The following is a 20,992-nucleotide window of genomic DNA, read 5'->3' on the forward strand; positions in this document are numbered from 1 at the left end:
TAGATAAAGATTTGATTTAGAGATATATATGATATATTTGGTTTAGAGATATATATGATTTGATTTAATCCAGCCTAGCCAGTCCACAGGTATTTTGTCTCTAGTACACTGTCAATATCCTAATGCTCTTTCAGACTGCCTGTCAACAGAGTATTACTTGTGTTTTATAACATTGCTTATTAAAAAAGACCTCCATAGTTCCATTACCTCAGCTGCCTAGATGATTTCTCCCTGATTAATTCATTTTTCCAAGAGCAGTGACAGTCTTCCCTTTTATCTCCAAAATAGATAAATATTCAAGGTTGTGTATCAGGAGCTTTACAATATGTTTTATATTAATACATATTTATTCTTTTTTGTTGTTTGTTTGTTTTTGGTATTAGTATTAAACCCAGGGACACTCAACAATTAAGCCACATCTCCAGCCCTATTTTGTATTTTATTTAGAGACAGGGTCTTACTGAGTTGCTTAGTGCCTCACCATTGCTGAGGCTGGCTTCGAACTTGTGTTCCTTCTGCTTCATCTTCCCAAGCTGCTGGGATTACAGGTGTGCACCATTGCACCTGGTCATATATATTCCTTCTAATGATACATCATAACATTAAATTAAACCACAATCAAATATAAACAAATCAAATTTTAATTTTTTTACATTAAATTTTTATTTTTTATGAAAAAATTACTCCATATAAAACTAATAAATTATCTTTATTACCTTAAAATCTTTGTTGAGATACTCACACACCCAAACACACACACACACACACAAACCATTTTGTTTTCCTCTTTCATTCATACTTTAAATTTTTTAGGGGCTGAGATGTAGCTCAGTGATAGAATGGTTGCCTAGTATGTGTGATCCCCTGGCACTACAAAACCAAACAATATAAATAAATAATATAATTTTCAGGACTATTCATGGACTATTCATATATGCTCAGAGGCTTTTCTTGGTAATGATGTTGGAACTTTGGTTGTAGATCTAACCTCTTCCTCAACCTGTATGACAGATCTTAACCTTTGGGCACCACCAACTCCATTGCTCTTTGTTGCGGCTCTTGCCTACTCACTAGTGAATTTGGGAGATCCACAACATTTTGCATATACCACTAAATTTGTCAGACAAGTTCTTTGGTCTCCTTCCTTCATTCATTAAACCTCTAGAGACAATGTAGACTCTGAATTGGGATGAGTTCATAGCTATAAACAACCTTCAGTTTGATCATATAATGGAGTAAAAGAAATGTTATCCTATGGAATTTCTATCATATAATATCAATAAACTGGTGAGATGTAGTGAATAGAAAGTTAAAAGGAGTTAGGAAATAGATGATTATTCAAGTCAGAGGAACAGAAATGGGAAACAGCCAAGAAGATGGAGATGTACTATACTTCAGTTGTGTTTCATTACAATTTTTGGTAGGAGACAGGTTTTTGATGTGTTAGTATCATGGTTTGGATCAGTGTCCTCTAAAGACCCCTGTGGTAAAGTGTGGTTCTCCGACTGTGGTGCTATTGTGTAGGTGGTGGAGACTTTAGAGATGGAGCCTAGTGGGCAGTGTTCTGATTTTTGGAGGCATGCTCTTGAACAGGATTTTGGGACCTCTGTCACTTCATGTCTCACAGTATTTGCTTTCTACCCTGAGGTGAGGGTTCCTCCATCATTGCTCTTACTATGATGTGCTTTCTTGCCACAAGCCCAAAACCAAAGGGCAAACTGAGGATGGACTAAAACCTCCCCAAATCTCTTGTCTTTTTAGTTGATTATCTTGGGTATTTTGTTACAGTAATAGAAATCTTTACAACACAGGATCTTTACAGCAAGCTCTGTTTAACTTTGACAAAGCCATGCACTCATCTAGTGTCTGACAACGTGATCTGCAAGGAAACCTGGAACCACAGTAGGTGGGAAATTAGATTTTCCTTCCAGACATTCTATGCTTATGCTGCTGCCCTGTGTACCTAGTTTGTTTGCCTTCTTATCTCATATACATGGCCATGAAGTGCTCTCTCTCTCGGTTGTCTGTTCATTTTTTTTTTTTTTTAAAGAGAGAGTGAGAGAGGAGAGAGAGAGAGAGAGAGAGAGAGAATTTTTTTAATATTTATTTTTTAGTTCTCGGCGGACACAACATCTTTGTTGGTATGTGGTGCTGAGGATCGAACCCGGGCCGCACGCATGCCAGGCGAGCGCGCTACCGCTTGAGCCACATCCCCAGCCCCGTCTGTTCATTTTTAATGCATTCTACAGGAGAGGAACCAATCAGCATTTAGAATAAAAACATGGGATTTTTAATGAAAGTCTTTATATTTCCAAATATAATAATACTGGCTCAGCTTATACTTTAAGGGCTTGAGTTTATGAAAACAGTATCAATGACAAGCACTGTTTTTTTCAAAATTCACCTGGTCCACTTTAAAACTAAAAATTTGACATTGGGTCAATTTCATCTAAGTAATTCTTTTTCTAGATTGAGTTCTCTCCCCAAAAGTCCAAACTAATTTATACAAAGAGATTTCTGTTGAGCTTTTGCCAGGTATCCCTAAATATGTCTAGATTGAGTTGTAAATAAATCTTTGGCCATGAGAGGCATCTGCTACATAAATTTATAGTGTATAAACATTACATTTATTAATAAAGTTTTTATGACCACAATGTTTACTCAACTTTGGAGTGATATTTATAAATTTATTTCTTATAAGTGGCCAAAAACTTAAAAAATTATTTACTTGATATACTCTCTCCAAATTGGTGTAACTAGAACAAAAGTTATGAACCGTTTTCTAATACATGCTATGTATTCTTTTCTCATAAAAAAATTATTGACAATATCAAAATTAAAAGCATTAAAATATGAACTGAATATGTATGTTAAGCATAATAGACATATTTGATATCTTTATGATGTCAACTATAACTAAATGTGGGGAAATTAGTAGAAAATTAGATAGACAAATTTAAAAAAAAATATAATAATGAAATTACAAAGACCATATAAGGGAGACTGCTAATATAGACACGAGACTGTAAAGACTGATCTAAAATTTAGAGCATCTTTCTGTCTGAAAAGCAAAGAGCCTAGGGAGAAGTGCTATGGTAGAAGTGCTGGGATGAAGATGGGTCTGTGTGTCTATAGGAGAGTGAGTTAGGCTGGAGAGGTGTGAAAAGCAGTGGAGGAGGTAGGCAAGAAGTAAATCAGGTGTGGGACAATTTCAGACCAGTGTAAGCATTTGAAATGTTATTCCAAAGTCTAGTGGAAAACAACTGAAAGTTTTAGGTGGGGAGATTGTGGGATAAAAATATTATTTTTTAATAATATTATTTTGATTTTTGTATGATAACTGGATGATGTAATGGATTAAGGAAATTGGAAAATGGAGAAGCCAATTAGAAGACATTTATCCTGGCCCAGATAGAAGTTGACAGTGATTCTGAGTTAGTGGACAAATGGGTATTGATAAAAGGCACATATAAGAATGCTATTTTGGAGGTACAATTTAAAGGATCTAGTGTTGGCAAGGTATTAAAGCTCTCTTTTGTGTCTGTGACTCTAAAGATTAGAAAATAGGAAAAGTCAATATAGAACTTGATTAATATATTATCTTACTTAAAGCTGAGAATATGTAAGCCCTCTCTGTAGGTTCATTTTTCCATTAGAATATGATTAATCAATTTTGCATTTATTCAAAAGCATTTATTAGCACAACATATGTGCTAGGCATTTTACTAAGGATCAAAGGTATAAAAATGAGTAAGATATGGTCCTTGTCTGATAAACCATTAATTATTCTGCAAGAAGTAGACAAACAATTAAGACTGAATAAATTTTATTCATGAATATTTATGAAACAGCCTAAACAAATTATTAGCAAAATAAACCCATTGATGTACAAAAATGATAGCACATTGTGACCTAGTTTGTTTTGTCCTAGGATGAACAGGTCAGCTAACATTAGAAAATATGTAACATACTAAAAGAGAAAACATGCATAATAATTTCAATGGGAGTTTAAAGAGAGTTTGATAAACTGCAAAGCCCTTTCATGTAAAAAAAAAATCTCTTAATCAAGACAGGAAAAATTTATTTCATTTGTTAATAAATATCTATCAAAACCTACAGCATGTAGGATGTTTAGTGGAGGGATTTTAGAAACATTTCCTTTAAGATTATGAAATGTAAAAGGGTGCCCATTGTCCTATTTTTATTTAGAATTATACTGGAAACCCTAATCAGTACAGGAAGACAAAAATTAATCAAAATCTTCAAAAATAAATAAGAGAAGGAAAATCAAATCAGGATTTAATGTGATTTTGTATCAGGTTGGACCAAGCATTCTGAAATAATAAAAATCTCCAAATCCCAGTGGCTAACACAAGAAATGTTTATTTTTCCATTATATAGTACTGGATTCAGTATCTCAAGGACTATCAAAGGTCTGATGTTTTACCTTACTTACAAGCTTTAAATCAGCATGGTATACCAGAGATGAAGGGCTATTCTCATGGCAGCAAGCAGCATGTACACCATGTGTACTTTGTTCCCATTGCTCTGATTCCCACAAGACAATTCAATTAGGACCAAATGATATTTCAGACTCAGTGGAATGCATTATAGGAAAGGAGACCTGAGTTTGGAGCACCTGAACTTTTATATTAGAAAATAAGCATATAAATTTGGAGATAAGGACGGTAAAATCATAGCAGTGATTATATAGGCTATTTGATGAATGTACTGCATTTGCCATAACTTCAAATTAATATCCCATAAAGTTTGGGGGAAACCATATTAGCTGATTTTAAATATTGATGTAGAAAAGCAGATGTCTAAGAAAAATCAAGATAAATTTTGTATTATAATAAGGAGTGATATTTGCCATATTTTATCAGATGTCATCCCATATTTATATTTATTAAGATCTGAAATAAAAATCAAGGATTATAAGCATAAATAGAATAAAATAGGAACCACAAAAATAGAAGAAATGGTACAATTCAGGAGGGATATTCTATTTATTAAATGGCGGTGTGAAATTAGCTAAAGCATATAGCCAAATAATTTTTCCAAATAATAATTAAAATGAATAAAAGTTTTTGAAATTTAGTAAAGATTTAAATGTAAAAAGAAATTCAAATAGATAGAAAAAATATTGAGGAATAACTTCATGACTGCAGTATGAATAAAATCTCCAAAAAATTATAAAAGAGGGTTTAGATAGAACACATTAAATATTTAAATTCTGTTCTCCATAGGGCATTATGAAGACACTAAAAACCTAATCCACAGAGCATGAAAAAAATACCTGCAATACATAAAATTGATAAATGTTTGGCACAAAGATTCACAAAAAACTAATAATTAAATATAATTTAAACAAACTCAGAAAAATTGGCAAAAGACATGAAGAGGCATACTTCAGAAGAGGAGACAACTTCTTAGTGAACATCTGAAAAGATACTTAGCTTTATTTAAAAATCAGGTCAATGAAAATTAATCCCACAGGTTCTAGTTTTTCAGAAGTTTAAAAGTCTAAAAATACCAAGTGTTGTTAATGATATAAAGTAATAGAAACTCCTTTGGTATATGTGTGAATATAAATTGGGACAACATCATCCGAAAACAGTTAGGATGAAGCTTAACTTAGATGCACACTAACACTTACTGCCATTAACTCTAGAGAAAAATCTCAAACAGGAGAATCTTCTATCCAGAATATTCTACACCAAAAACATTATGTAGGAATGAGTGAAACTTTCATATTAACAATATTAAGAACAAGCAAGTAATTAAAGAATTCATTGGCAAGAGATGAAATAAATTAAGTATACTCTACTACCATCCTGGAACGTACTGCAGGAAAAATAAATCAACCATGGTAGAGAAACGTATACTATATGCAGTAGTACAAAGGAAATGCAGCTGGAAATTTAAAAAAAGAAAAAAATTAAGTGAAGAAAACGTTGAACAAAATATCCAGGGTGAATTGTGGGGCAGAGATTAATATGAAATATGTAGGAACAGTAAGATCGAAGTTTCAATGGATGGATAATTGTCCCATCTACAAACTGAAACTGGGTGGTAGACTATGGGGTATTCACTTATTATTTTTTGTTTCATTTCATGACATATATTAATGTATATATGTGTGACATATTCTCCCTCACGAATATGCAACATGAAAAGAAGGAATTATGATATTCCCACTTAGGATTTGATGGTTTTTAGGAACATTAACACAACCGAGAAAAATAGTTGAGAGATGTCTTTAGGGTAAGTAGGTTTTTGTCAGGGTAAAAAAGTAGCACAAAACCTTCTGAGAAGAAAGAAATATATTTAACAAAGACAAGTAGTTTAAAACTTCATGGGATGTGCAGTAATGCAAATTACTGAGTGGTGACTCTGGTGTAAGTTAGGGATTAATAATAGTGTTCTGAACAATTCACCAGAGTTATATTTGAATCCAAACTTTTCCTATTAAAGAATTTGTATTTCACTGCACTAAAACAGAAACATTGACTTAAAATGTGTAGACTTTTAGATTCAAGCATAGAAGCAGATCTAGAAAAATATTGTAATGGCTATTTTCATATGTAAAATTTGAGGTACCAAATGCCCGGAGATTTGGCCAAACATAATTCTACATGTTTATGTGATGGTCCTTTTGAGTGAAATTAACATTCCAATTGACAGATGAGTAAAGCGGATTGTCTTACCTAATATGGGTGGGTGACATGCAATAGATTGAAAGCCTGAACAGAATAGAAAGACTGATACTTCCCTGAATTAGAGAGAATTTCTCCTCTTTTAGTGCATTTGAGCTGGAACATCAGGATTTTTTTTTTTTTCTGCTTTCATTTTCAAACCACAGCATTTTCTATTCCTGAGTCTCAACTCAAGCTTGACAGCCTTCAAACTAGATCTGCAGTGTTTGTTAGTCCCCTTAGTTCTTAGGCCCTTTGATTTATATTTGAACTGTACCATCTGATCTCCTGCATCTCCATCTTGCCCACTTACTCTGTGGAGCTTGGGACTTCTCACCCTTCATAACAACATGAATCAATTTCTTGCAATAAATTTCTATCGTATCGACAGCCTGCTTGTTCTTTCTCTGGAGATACCCGAGTAATACAATTATTAAAGTCATATGTTTGATGATAGTGGAGAATTCATCAATTGTAAAGAATTATTGAATCAGAAATGGTTGAAGTAGGAAGAATAGGAAATTTAACAAAGATACAGAGGTTTATTGTTGTTACTGGAAAGGATAGTTCAGGGGCAAGAGACTTACAGGGTCTTTCGAGGATTTTGAAAAATTAAAAAGGAATTGATGTACAGGGTCTGTCAAGCATTAAGGAATCCCTGGTGATTCCCCCTTGCTTGAAGATGGGAAATGAAAAAAAAACTGCAGTTTAGGAATATGGGAGAATCAGAATAGGTTTTTCATGACCTGTAGCTCATACTCGGACATGTAAATCTATTAAATTAGATAAAAGTGATTCTATTGAAGGGCATCTGGGTTGGTTCCACAGTCTAGCTATTGTGAATTGCGCTGCTATAAACATCGATGTGGCAGTATCCCTGTAGTACGATCTTTTAAGGTCTTCGGGGAATAGTCCGAGAAGGGCAATAGCTGGGTCCAATGGTGGTTCCATTCCCAGCTTTCCCAGGAATCTCCATACTGCTTTCCAAATTGGCCGCACCAATTTGCAGTCCCACCAGCAATGTACAAGTGTACCCTTTTCCCCACATCCTCGCCAGCACTTGTTGTTTGACTTCATAGTGGCTGCCAATCTTACTGGAGTGAGATGGTATCTTAGGGTGGTTTTGATTTGCATTTCTCTGACTGCTAGAGATGGTGAGCATTTTTTCATGTACTTGTTGGTTGATTGTATGTCCTCCTCTGAGAAGTGTCTGTTCAGTCCTTGGCCCATTTGTTGATTGGGTTATTTGTTATCTTATTGTCTAATTTTTTGAGTTCTTTGTATACTCTGGATATTAGGGCTCTATCTGAAGTGTGAGGAGTGAAAATTTGTTCCCATGATGTAGGCTCCCTATTTACCTCTCTTATTGTTTCTCTTGCTGAGAAAAAAATTTTTAGTTTAAGTAAGTCCCATTTGTTGATTCTTGTTATTAACTCTTGTGCTATGGGTGTACTATTAAGGAATTTGGAGCCCAACCCCACAATATGTAGATTAGAGCCAACTTTTTCTTCTATCAGACGCAGAGTCTCTGATTTGATATCAAGCTCCTTGATCCATTTTGAGTTAACTTTTGTGCATGGCGAGAGAAAGGGATTCAGTTTCATTTTGTTGCATATGGATTTCCAGTTTTCCCAGCACCATTTGTTGAAGATGCTATCCTTCTTCCATTGCATGCTTTTAGCCCCTTCATCAAATATAAGATAGTTGTAACTTTGTGGATTAGTCTCTGTGTCCTCTATTCTATACCATTGGTCCACCCGCCTGTTTTGGTACCAGTACCATACACCATGGAGTATTACGCAGCACTAAAAAATGACAAAATCATGGAATTTGCACGGAAATGGATGGCACTAGAGCAGATTATGCTTAGTGAAGCTAGCCAATCCCTAAAAAACAAATACCAAATGTCTTCTTTGATATAATGAGAGCAACTATGAACAGAGCAGGGAGGAAGAGCAGGAAGAAAAGATTAACATTAAACAGAGACATGAGATGGGAGGGAAAGGGAGAGAAAAGGGAAATTGCATGGAAATGGAGGGAGACCCTCATTGCTATACAAAATTACATATAAGAGGTTGTGAGGGGAATGGGAAAATAAACAAGGAGAGAAATGAATTACAGTAGATGGGGTAGAGAGAGAAGATGGGAGGGAAGGGGAGGGGGGATAGTAGAGGATAGGAAAGGTATCAGAATACAACAGTTACTAATAGGGCATTATGTAAAATTGTGGATGTGTAACCACATTCTGCAATCTGCATTTGGGGTAAAAATTGGGAGTTCATAATCCACTTGAATCTAATATATGAAATATGATATGTCACGAGCTTTTTAATGTTGAGAACAACCAATAAAAAAATCATATTAAAAAAAAGTGATTCTAGATTATAGGTACCAACAGATGCCTGATAGAAGTACTTTAAAATACACCATAGAAAAGGATAATTGTCAGAAGCTGCCACATAGGAACCAAGCACCCCTTAGCCCTGGGCAATGAGAATGTGAAGATGTGGCAAGTCAGCCATGGGCTGTGTGTGTGTGTGTGTGTGTGTGTGTTTGTGTGTGTGTGTGTGTGTGTGTGTGTTTGTGAACTAGGAGCATTGAGTACACAAAGTGGACTGAACTGATGTTGTCCCTCTATTTGGGTGGGCCTCACTCTGGTCTTTTTGCTTGCTCTGCCTATGATCCCAACAGAGCTCATGAGAAGGGCAGGGCCTTCCTACATGTCAGTCAATCTGCTGACAACAGACATCACCAAGCTAGACTCAACCCCCTGAAACCTGACCCTTGCCTCATTTGAACAGAATGGAAAACAAACCATTCTGACTTGTTGGGATTTGGAACTTTGACATATTGATCATGAGGTTCCTAGAAAGAAAAGATGAAAGCTGAAATACATACGTGATATATTAACATACATACAAATATACACAGCACACCATTATTTATAAGCTTAAAATAACATTTTTATCTCATAATTCCTGAAAATCAGAAAATTGGTAGTAGCATATTTGGATGGTCCTGGTTTCTAGGTATCTCATGAATTTTCAGTGAATATGTCAGTCAGAAATGCATTTACCTGAAAACTTGACTGAGAATGGAGAATATACTTCCAAAATTACTCTCTCTACTTGGCTGTGGACATAAGGCCTCAGTTTCTTCCCACCTGGAACTCTCTATAGGCTGTCTGAGATTCTTTGGTGAAATGAAAGGTGACATCCCCCAGAAGTAGTGGGCCAAGAGAAAAAAAAGAAATTAAAAAGTGTTTTAGGACCTACTCTCAGATTTTATACAGTATCATTCCTGCCACATTCCTTTACAGAAGTCAAGTTACTAAATATGGCCTACCAAAAAAAGAGGAAATTTAGACTCCACCCATGAAGTGGGTACAAAGAGTTATTTGGTAGACATAAACCTAACATGGATTCTTTACCATAGAGATTCAAGGATTTTTGTACATGTGTTATGTTCAGAGATTTGAAGCCCTTCAAGCTAGTGGGGGGTTAGTGCACTTTGAGTGAGGACCCTGGAACAGTGACAATAGAGTATGCAGTGATTTCTGTCTCAAAACTTTTCCAGGATGAATATGCACTGGAGAAAGGGAAAGCCTGTGACTTCCTGGAGAACAGCAGACTGTTTCTAAATACTGTAAATATATGGAAACCTGAAATGGCACCATGGCCTTAATTCAAAGTGTTGGCAAGGCAGGTCTCGTGACACTACATGTTCTATACTCATTTGACTTTATGATAGGAGACCAGTGGGACAGTGGCTATCTGTACCACAAATTTTTTCATAGTGGAGATTTAAATGTTCAAACAAATGACAAGAGCAGCTATCAATCAATAATAATATTTAACTCTGCCAAATACTCTCTAATTATTTCTCCAGATGTGAATATCAACCTGTTTCACCCCTCTTTGTGCTTAGGAAAGCTCAACTTTGGAAATTACATCAATAATCCTGTGGATCCCAGTTGGGTTTAGCTAATGGCAAACAGCAGTAAATGATCAGAGCATGGCAGAAGGATGAAGTTTAGGTGTCTATTCCTACATCTCACTCTTCTCCTTCTTAAGCCATAGCTGTGGTACTCATAGATGTCCCATTGGGAAACTAAAGTGACTATTCCCAATAGATAATTAATTATGTTGGGGAATGATGAATTTGAAATGTGTTTATATCAACAGACACTTGGATATATGGATTTGAATTTCAGGTGTGACATAAAAGCTGTCATAAAAGAAATAAGTGTCATTCGCTTAATGATGGCAGTTAGAATCATGCAGAGTGATGGAGAACACTCATAGGAAGCATACACAGTGAGCAGAGAAGGCTGATGACTAAAATTTGGAGAAAATTAATGGGCTATTTAAGGACTTGTTGCAGGAAGAAGGATTTGTGAAAGAGATTAAAAAGACCTGGCTAGAGTGAAGTCAGAAGAGTCACTATCAATAGATCCCAAAAGAACATTACTAAAAATAGGGAAAATGTTGAGGTTACAACAGAACAACAGATCAAGAAAGATAATTCAAAGATATCAGATGCATTTAGAAGTAAGTAACAACTAGTGAGATCAGTAAAAAGAATGTCAGTGAATTAGTGGCGGCAGAACACAAAGTTCAGTGCTTTGATGTCAGGATTAAACAACTGCAGACAAATCAAAACCTGGAATGTTTATTTTATGAATCTTGTCTGTGAAAGGCAAGGGAAAAGACCCAAACTAGAGAATTAAGAGATTTATTTGAGTGAAAAGAGGTGAGAAATATATATGTCTAAAAGATAGATGGAAAGACGAAATGCAGAGGAACATTTCTGAGGTATAAGATTTGAAAGTTTTAACACAGTTCTTTACCCTCTATGTTAAAGAAACATGCATCTTAGATTCTTCTGTTCTTTGTTTAGTATGTATATAGGGTGACTTTTGGTTCTTTTGCAGGCCATTTGTCTATATTTTGACTTTTAACACCTTCCCCTGTTCTTTATTACCCTGTCAACAATCCAAGCCTTCAAGGCTAATAATCCTATGTTAGATCAATTTACTAATGTCATTGTTACCTCTAAATCTTTGGTGAGGTGAACCTAAATTTCTATGCCAAGCCAAATAAGTAAGTAAAAGGGAGTCTATTCCGTAGAATCCAACATCTCCTTTTCTCACCTGATTTGTAATTGAGAGCAATAATGAAATTATTCATTAGAACAGAAAACAGGCATCTGTGATATTTAAGAAAAGAATTATTCTGAAATTTTTTAAAACAGTAAGAAACACTTTAATCAAGACTATTGCAAAAGGAGTCAACTCTATTGCAATAGGAGAGAGAGTAAACTCAACTCCAAATCTCAACAGGCAACTTGAAATTTGTAGGCAAGGAGCAGAGTAAGAGAATCAGGATACAAAATTGCTAACAAAACATGTGAAGAAAACATTATTTTTTACTTTAAGATTTAATCAATTAAATAGAGTTATGTGAGAATTTATAAAGGACCACACTGTCTCCCATAAGAAATTTTCCCTCACATATAAGCTGTATAAGTAAGCCTTTTGTACACAATTTTGATTAGGGAAATATTTAGTCAAAGCTATAACATTTTTTGCTTGCCTGTTGTTTATTATCATAAACAATAAAATAAAAATAAGCTATGTGAGCAAGTCATAAAGGAAATAAATGCAAGATTTCTGTCAACTAAAATGAATTTTTTGGTCTCTTAGGGTGCTATTTCTTTTCAAAATATTATTTGGTAGCATGGAATATGAAAATAAGTTATTTAAATAATTTAATATTGACTATATATATATCCTATTGCTTAGTATCAGCAATAAAGAGGGTTTCCAAAGAAAAGTAGCATTAGACTTAATTGTTTTACTATTTTTCTATTTTTTTCTTACTACTGTTCAACTTCAGATTATGCATTTTTAAATCTATTTTTAATTGACACATACATATTTTGGGATACCATGTGAATAAATGTATATGTTGTATAATTGCAAATCAGGGTAAACATTCTAATACTTGACTGAAATGCTGGAAGCACAGAAAATGAATTATGGTTTCTTTTTTGAAGATTTATAAGGTAAAGGTTTTGTAATTATTCTTAAACATTTTCAGTATGATATTCATTAATTGCTTTCAAATGGGAAGATAATAAGAACTAAATTAGCGTTTCCAACTCTAATTATGGAAACAACTATTCATTAAAATCAGATTAGCTATGACATCTACGAGTACTTTTCTACTTACTCATATGTTTAATCAATATGTGTTTCAATGGAAGCAAAGCAGTGAAAAATACTGAGGGATCTTTTACAGGTAACTGGCAAAGACTATCAACTTTTTAAATTTTCCAACTATAAAAAAAAAAAAATTCCCTCTGGTGGTGTTATTTCTTTTTGTCATGGAGACCACATTGCATTTCACAGAATTAAGCCATGTGGCTGGCAAAAGAAATTTATCACCAAGTTTAACTAGTGCATTTCATAGAAATCTTTCAATTTAGACATGGAAATTTTATGAACTGTTTCTTTTCCAGACCCTTAATGTAAATTAGCCAAGGCCTTGAGGCCCATCGTTTGAAAAGAGTTAAACCAAACTTAGAAAATGCCAGGCTATGAAGAGATAAAAAGCATAAAATGAAGCCATACCACTAATCTGTACGCAGGGTTTCAACTAGAATAAACTGCACTGGTCAAATTTAGGTCATGATTAAGCATACAGGTAGTAAGAGAAGTTTGTAAGCTGAGAGAGGATTAAAAAATAATAATTTTATTTGAATAGCTGGCCTAAAGCCTCCCTAAATTTTATTGTCATTGCTTTATCATGTAAATTGATAATTTAAGTAGTTAACCTCTTTAGCCTGTTCCATAAACCTGGCCTTTTCTCCCCGTTACTAGTTACTTTCCCTTCCTTCAAGTTTCCTTGTCCTCTCTTGTATTAATATTATTAGCCCGAATGGTCTGTGAGTGTTCTGATGAAATTTATTTATTTATTTTTTCAGTTTTTAATTTATTGCTGGATGCAGAATGAGAAGAAAAGGAGTTCATCAGATTAGAGTTTACTCTACCAGAAGTTTCTATTCATAGAAAGACACTAATAATTAAAGAGATTATCCCTTTCATATGCAAAGATGATACTGTGACTAATATTACTATTCTGGAGTTTGGGGTATGTTTGAAAACCTGGAGCATTTTTGCAGTATGTTTTCATATGCTGTTACAATGTATGATTCTGTAGCTGCTGATATAATTCACTAAGCCTGATGAAGTTTGGCACTGTTTCCCTTTTCTTTCTCAAGTTAATGCAGAATATAGACAAGCTTTTGGAATGGGTATATGGTAGTGTATGTATATATGCTAAATGTTATTGATAAAGAGCTTCTTGCAAGTAACAGAAACTGACTCAAACTAAATTTTAAAATTCAGTTTTGCCACTGAGAATCACAAAGGTTTTTGTTATTAGAAGTCTGAGAAGTCATTTTAGTAATGAAAGTAATCCAGATTAAAAAAGTAAGACACTGATGACTAGTCTCTTCATGCTGACATTGGAAAAGTAGTAGGTGAATGGTCTATTTGCCATGACATTAAAGTTCTAAGGAGGAAAAAAAATGGTATATTTGGTGGCATTGAATGACATGTCCACCAGAATACAATGGGATTGGAAAGGCCCAATTCAATTGATACTGAAAGAAAATAGAAGGAATGATCAGTGGGCTCTATTATCATACTATAGCTACAGGTCTTTGGATGATGTGGTAATTTATTTAGTATTAGTTTTGGATTATGGTTTATAAAGGCTCCCCAAAACAAAGCTGCTATTAAGTTTCATTTTTTGGTAATGCAAGGAGAGTAACAAGGTTCATTATTAATTAGTTTGGGCTGTCATAGTAAAATTAATTAATTATCAATCAATCATACCAGACTGTAGCTTAAATCATAGTTCTGAAGGTTGAGAAATCCAAGATCAAAGTCTCAGACTGTTCTGTTCCTGGTAAGAGCTCTCTTGCTGACATGCAGATATTAGCCTTCTTACTGTGTGCTCACATGGTCTTCCCTTCTTGTGTGTGTAGAAGGAGAAAGACAAACAGAGAGATCTTTTTCCCTTTTCTTAAAAGGTAACAGATCCTACCAATGTAGGACACATTTAACTTTATCTCCCAAAAGCTCTATCTCAAAATATAATCACATTGAGTGTTAAGTTTTCATCATATGAATTTTTTTGGGGGGTGCATAATTCAATCCATAGCATAGTGTATGAAACATTACTAAATTATTCAGAAATACCTGATATAAAATGATCAAATTTCATGTGGGATAAATCTCCTGAGAAATATTATGCGTTTCTAGAGAGAAACCAAAATTGCACAGATGCATATACTATCTGTTTTAAGGAAGACCACAAAACCAAATCAGCAGAAACCTGGACTAGTTGAGCTGCAGCTGAAATTACCCTGAGACAAGGTGGATAGATTCTTGCTATAGTGGGCAATCAATCTGTCATGGATTCCATGCAGTCTGGCTAAGATCTTATCCAAGTCCTTCATGTAGGTGAAAAGTTTAAGAGTTAAGCCTAGTATCACAGATGTTTGAAGAGATCATTTCAAATTATAGGTTATTATTTATATACACATGCACCAGCAAAAGGGAGCATAGTCAATGAGTGCTTGCTTAAATCATCTGGATGAGTTGTTCTGATTTCATAAATATTGAGAACCTACTGCCTACCATAGTAAGATATATGGGAATACTCTTAAGTTTTTTTTTAAGCTGGATTATTTAATTTCTTTTTTTCCACTTTATTTTATTTGTTTATTCATTTATTTTTTTATGTGGTGTTGAGGATTGGACCCACACGTGCTAGGCAAGCTCTCTACCACTGAGTCATAACCTCAGTCTTCATTTTAAGTTTTAACTAATGAGAAGTCTGGGAAAATCTAATGACCAATAATAAAAAACTCTCCTCCTTGGAATAAATCACTTCTTAAGTTTACATTGTTTGGGCAATACTGAACTTTTTAAAAATCTCCTTTCTTTCCTAAACAGAAGGTAGAATTGTTGGAATCAATTTTAGAGCTCACCTCATTTTTAGAACATACCAAGATGTTAATGCAAATAGAATTGCAAGGAGATTTGAGGTCTTTAAAGTTCTGAAATAACAGAATATTTGAAACAGAAGTTTGTAGACATTGTAGTAGAGTCAGTGCAAAGCTCTGATATTTGGGAGAGGAAAAGCAAATTACATGAACTTTACAGAATCTCAGTCTCTCTGCTTGAATCACTTTTCAGGTAATGGTAAGGGGAGGTGAAGCCTTTGCAGACCACGACCAATCTAAGGTGAAGAAGCATAGTTTTCACTGTGCGACTAAAGCACTTCTATAATTTAGATGGCAAAGTATCAGAAAAGAGCTGCTTTGCTGGGGGGTAAGCCTAAAGTTGTGTGATGATTTCCTCTGGACACTTGGCTTAGTACTGATGTACACATCACAAGGTGAAACTACAGAAAGTTTAGTAGAGACTAGCAGCATAACTGAGACCCATATAAAAATACAAGAAGTTGCAGGGTTCTGAAGTATTTTGAAATTGTGACATGATTAGAATGAAAAAAAAAAAAACTTGTGGATTATCTGGTGTATTCCACTGAAAATCCAGAAAAAAAAGACATCTTAAAAAATAGACATGTCAATAGTTGTTTCCTCATAGACTGACAGGGGAGCATCATTTCCATCTATCAGAACTATATTCTTCCTCCATTCTACCTTCATTATACTTGCAGGTTTGTGAAAATTTTCCTACAAAACAAAGATTTCTGTTGGTTATTACTGAGTCATAGAGTTTGGCCTATTAAAAATTTTGCTATGTCTAACTGTTCTATTTATTTATGATTTAAAAAGATCCAATTTTTCAGGGTGCTGTGGTACATGCTTGTAATCTCAGTAGCTCAGGAGGCTGAGGCAGAAGGATCTCAAGTTCAAAGCCAGCCTCAGCAACTTAGAAAGGCTTTAGGCAACTTGGTGATACCTTGTCTCAAAATTAAAAAAAAAAAAACAAAAATTTAAAAAAGGACTGAGTTTGTGGCTTAGTGGTTAAGTGCCCCTGAGTTCAATTCCTGATACCAAAATATATACATATACACACACACACACACATTTTAAAATCTTTCCATGCAACACTGATCATACTATTTAACATATATATTTAATGTGTCCCATTGAACAGGGGTCTCAAATTGTCATTTTGTTTAACTTGAATAACTACCTGAATGGTACTAAAACATCTAGATTTTAATTCATTCATTCTTTTAAAGATGAATTTCACATTTCCCCTTCCATCAAGTACATTTCTATTAGTTCATTGGGCATTATTGTTAAATTCTTGGACAATTTCCTCCTTGTCATATTGAAATTTCTCACCCTGAAAAAATATGGTTAACTTGTGATCATCTGTAACTTTGATTAATACACAGTCAACTATTAAGTTCTTCACCTTGTATGAAAAGATTCAAAGAACAGTGTAGACTTTCTGTAGTTTTTATTGATAGTGAATCTTTGGACAGGAACTAAACATGGCTTTAGGTAAAGTTTCTGAAAGAATCTGGTGATAATGTGTTCCATGAAGAACCACCAAATTTTGTTATCACCAGATTCTGTTAGAAGCTTCACTTTAGGCTGGTAGACAATAGAAACTGTACTGAAAGAGCATATGACAATGTGAACAGTATCACTTTGGGGGTGGTCTTTTGGATCATTTTCCTCTCAGATTTTTATTCTATAAATTACAGTCATTTTTCAATTGAATAAATTGAATGTTTTCCCTTTGCCATTGAAAGTAGAGCACTACATTGATGGTTTTAATGTCACAAACTAGGCTCCTACCTTAGGTAGTCCCTTACTTGGAAAGTTGGTCATATTATTCTAATCACTGCATCAACTGGTCTAAAATAATACAAGCTATATGTCAAACTTAATGCTAAGCCCTACAAAAGTGTTAGCTTTTGTTTCTCTAGCAATCACAATTCTTGGAGGTAGATTTTTTTTCTGGTGTAGAAAATATGACACAGCATGATTAAATAAGCTGCCCACAGTTATTTGGTTAGTAGATTTTCAAATTCAGATCTAAACCCAGGTAGTTCTTCAACCTGAGTTTCTAAAATTCTACTTTATGTATTATCCCTATTTTGTTGCAATTATGACATCTATGCATGTGTGGCTGTTTTGATTGTAGGAAGTTTTTGTTTTAAATAGAAAGAAAGCAATGAAGGAAACTGGAGACAGTAAGCAATGCTTACTATCTTAAGTAATTTTCACACATGGTGTTAGCAGTGTATCATCTGTTTGCAACAAACTCATACTCCTCTGGAAAGCAGACACAGGATGGACAGATGTTTCCTTCATATTCTTTGCTTTCTGGATCTGTTGTTCAGCTTCCATGGACAAGATATGCATCAAGTACTAAAATTTCCTTTAGCAATCTTATTTCTCTTCTAGGTTTTAGTAGAACTGTTGTGACTTTGTTCTTCCTTATCTCAGGTCCTGAGTACCTCAGGTTTGATTCAAGGATCCTTAAAGATTTAGATATTTTATTTTCTCTGAAACTTTCATTGATCCTCACAGCAGGCCTGATTCTAGATAACACTGCCTCTTTTCAAGACATTTCAATAAATTGAGTTTTAAGATTTAATTGTTTTATTAGGAATTCATGAAGCAGACATTATTCCATGCTCCGCTGAGCATGGCAGAGCAGTCAGTCTTTAAATAGTGTGTGAATAGGAAAAAAGACACAGCATAATATAAAAAACATTTGTTAACATCTTCTTACTGAGGTTTCTTTCCTTGTGAGGGTTAAGAAGAGGAGATTCTTTATCATGCTGGCTACAATTGGCCTGTTTGGGGACTTGACTATCATCTCTCTCCTGATATCTAGAAAAGTCAGACAAATACCTTTGGTTTGGTGATGTGGAACTTTTAGCATGAGTGACCTCACTTTGTTTGGTCTGTTGGGATCTAGTGCAGGAGCTCAGTCCAAATCAATGTCCTCCAATATGATTTATTTAGCATTCTTATATAATCACTTATAAAGAAGAATTTTAATTATTTGTTTAAATATATCTTTATGATCTTCTTGGAGCTAACTGTATTTGAATATTGTTCAGCGTATTTCCAAGTTGCTTGCAAGTATGCAGTGACTTCAAATAAGTGTCAAGACCAATTGTTCCTATTTTGATATTCATTATCTTTCCTTCCCCATTCTCTTACCAGGAAGTAACACGAAACATATACTCTGTTAAAGTATGCATCAAATTCCAGTATGGTCTATATTAGCAAACAAAAGTTATTTTGTTTTGGAGATACTTGACCTGAAAAAGTGAGAAATACTAACACTCTTTCCAATAACAGATTCAAGTCTATTTTCTGAGAGTTTTGATCCAGTGGGTTGGATGCAAATGTGTAGAATAAAAAAATAATTTTCATGAGCAGATAAAGAAAGGCACCAGAATTATGATCATTTAGCATTGCCTTGGTAGAAATGTAAAGAAACAGATAATGAAACAACTTTCATAAATCAAATATATTTTTAAAAATATAGGAGTATTTCTTTCTGATAATGGAGTTTCAGTCTCATCCTTTAATACATAAATGACAGGATTAATAAATCACACATAGAAGATATTTCCCAAACTTTATAAAGTGAAAAGTGAGCTTTGTTTTCAGAAACCTACATATAGGAGTGTTTCAATTATCTTAAAATATATACTGCTACAAAAGCAATTTATAAATAGATAAGTGCACTGAATATTTCCTAAATAAAGAAATCCTATAAAATTCTTTTTATCAGAGTGATTATGCATATTTTTTTGTTTTGTAAATGGTATTATTGTTCTTAATGGATTCATTTAAAACAATTTAAGTTTAAAATGTACATAAAACTATAGATGGGAGGAGGAGGGTTCAGAGAATTTGCTTATAAAAGGTACTCATTTCTACAGATTTTCACAGTGGAATTATTTTACAAAGCCATCTCCTCTAATGCATTTGAAATCATGCTTGATTTTAAAGACTTAATTTATATAATTTTATTAGAAGCACATTTTCTGTTTAAAGCAAAAATTAAATATTGTAGTCTTATTTGTTAATGTTTTATCAGGTTCTCCTACCTGGTTATATGAATAAATGTCTCACTATTCAACGACCTTTAATTTCCCATAACCTTTAATGGATTGCTGAAAGCAAAGAAAAATCTCAGAGTATTATTTTATCTAATACTAAGGAGAGTGAGTATAGCTATCTATCTTTTACTTTTTGAATTGCAATATTTTAAATATTACAGAAAACACCTAAATAATCCCAAAATGGCCCTTACTGGGTCCATGAAAACCTAATAAGTATGGTTCATGCACTTTCAATTTTTATTTTTTTCCTAAGAGATTGAGATTTGCTCAATGGTGTACATCGAACAGAATCTTTTCTATATCTGCTATCAGGTATATCTAATTTTTGTTTTTAAAAGATGCTTCTTGGTTAGAAGATTATTGCACATATGTATATATGTCAAGAGCTGTAAGATTTTAAAATGAGGGTTCATTATAAATCACATTTACAAAAAGAAATAAGGATTCCTGTCCTAATATGAAAAAAAAAAAAAAACAGTCTTCTTATTCTTTTAAGTGCTGATTTTTCCAGTTTGTCTTTCAAGGCAATTCAACTTTATGATATGTTCACCAGAAGCTGTAAAATATGACTATTCATGGTGTCTATTAAATCTGGAAAAAATACTAACATCTGATCCCTACATGAATTATGTCATCATAGAAGTTGCTTATTAATACCTATATTTTACTTTTAATATCATTCTTAAAATAAGAAAGCATCATTGTATCACTTCATTTCCTATTTTTTAAAATCGCTTTGCAAAATACAGCTACTAGTGAATAACAGCATCCAGGATAACTTTGTTTCAGTATAAGAGGACATGTTGATTTTTATATTGTTCCCACAACTGAAGCTTATTTTTTATGTTAATTGAATTTGTTTATCCTATTTAAATGCTTTGATCTGAAGAGTCCAATATGATTTGGATGACAATGAACATTATAACTAATTTCAGACTATGATTTCTGGAATTTTTACTTTGGAATTTTACTTTGGAATCATGCTATTTTATTTATATCATTGAATTTTATATTTTTAAAACACTATTACATTCTTATAATTAACATCGTCTCATACTGTAAAATAGTCATTTAATGAAAGACAGTAGAAGAGAGGACCACAACACATATTTAAGCAATGTTCCTTATTTGGAAGACCTTTCA

Source organism: Spermophilus citellus (assembly GCF_964194105.1).
Source record: "Spermophilus citellus genome assembly, chromosome: 4".
Classification (NCBI taxonomy): Eukaryota; Metazoa; Chordata; class Mammalia; order Rodentia; family Sciuridae; genus Spermophilus; species Spermophilus citellus.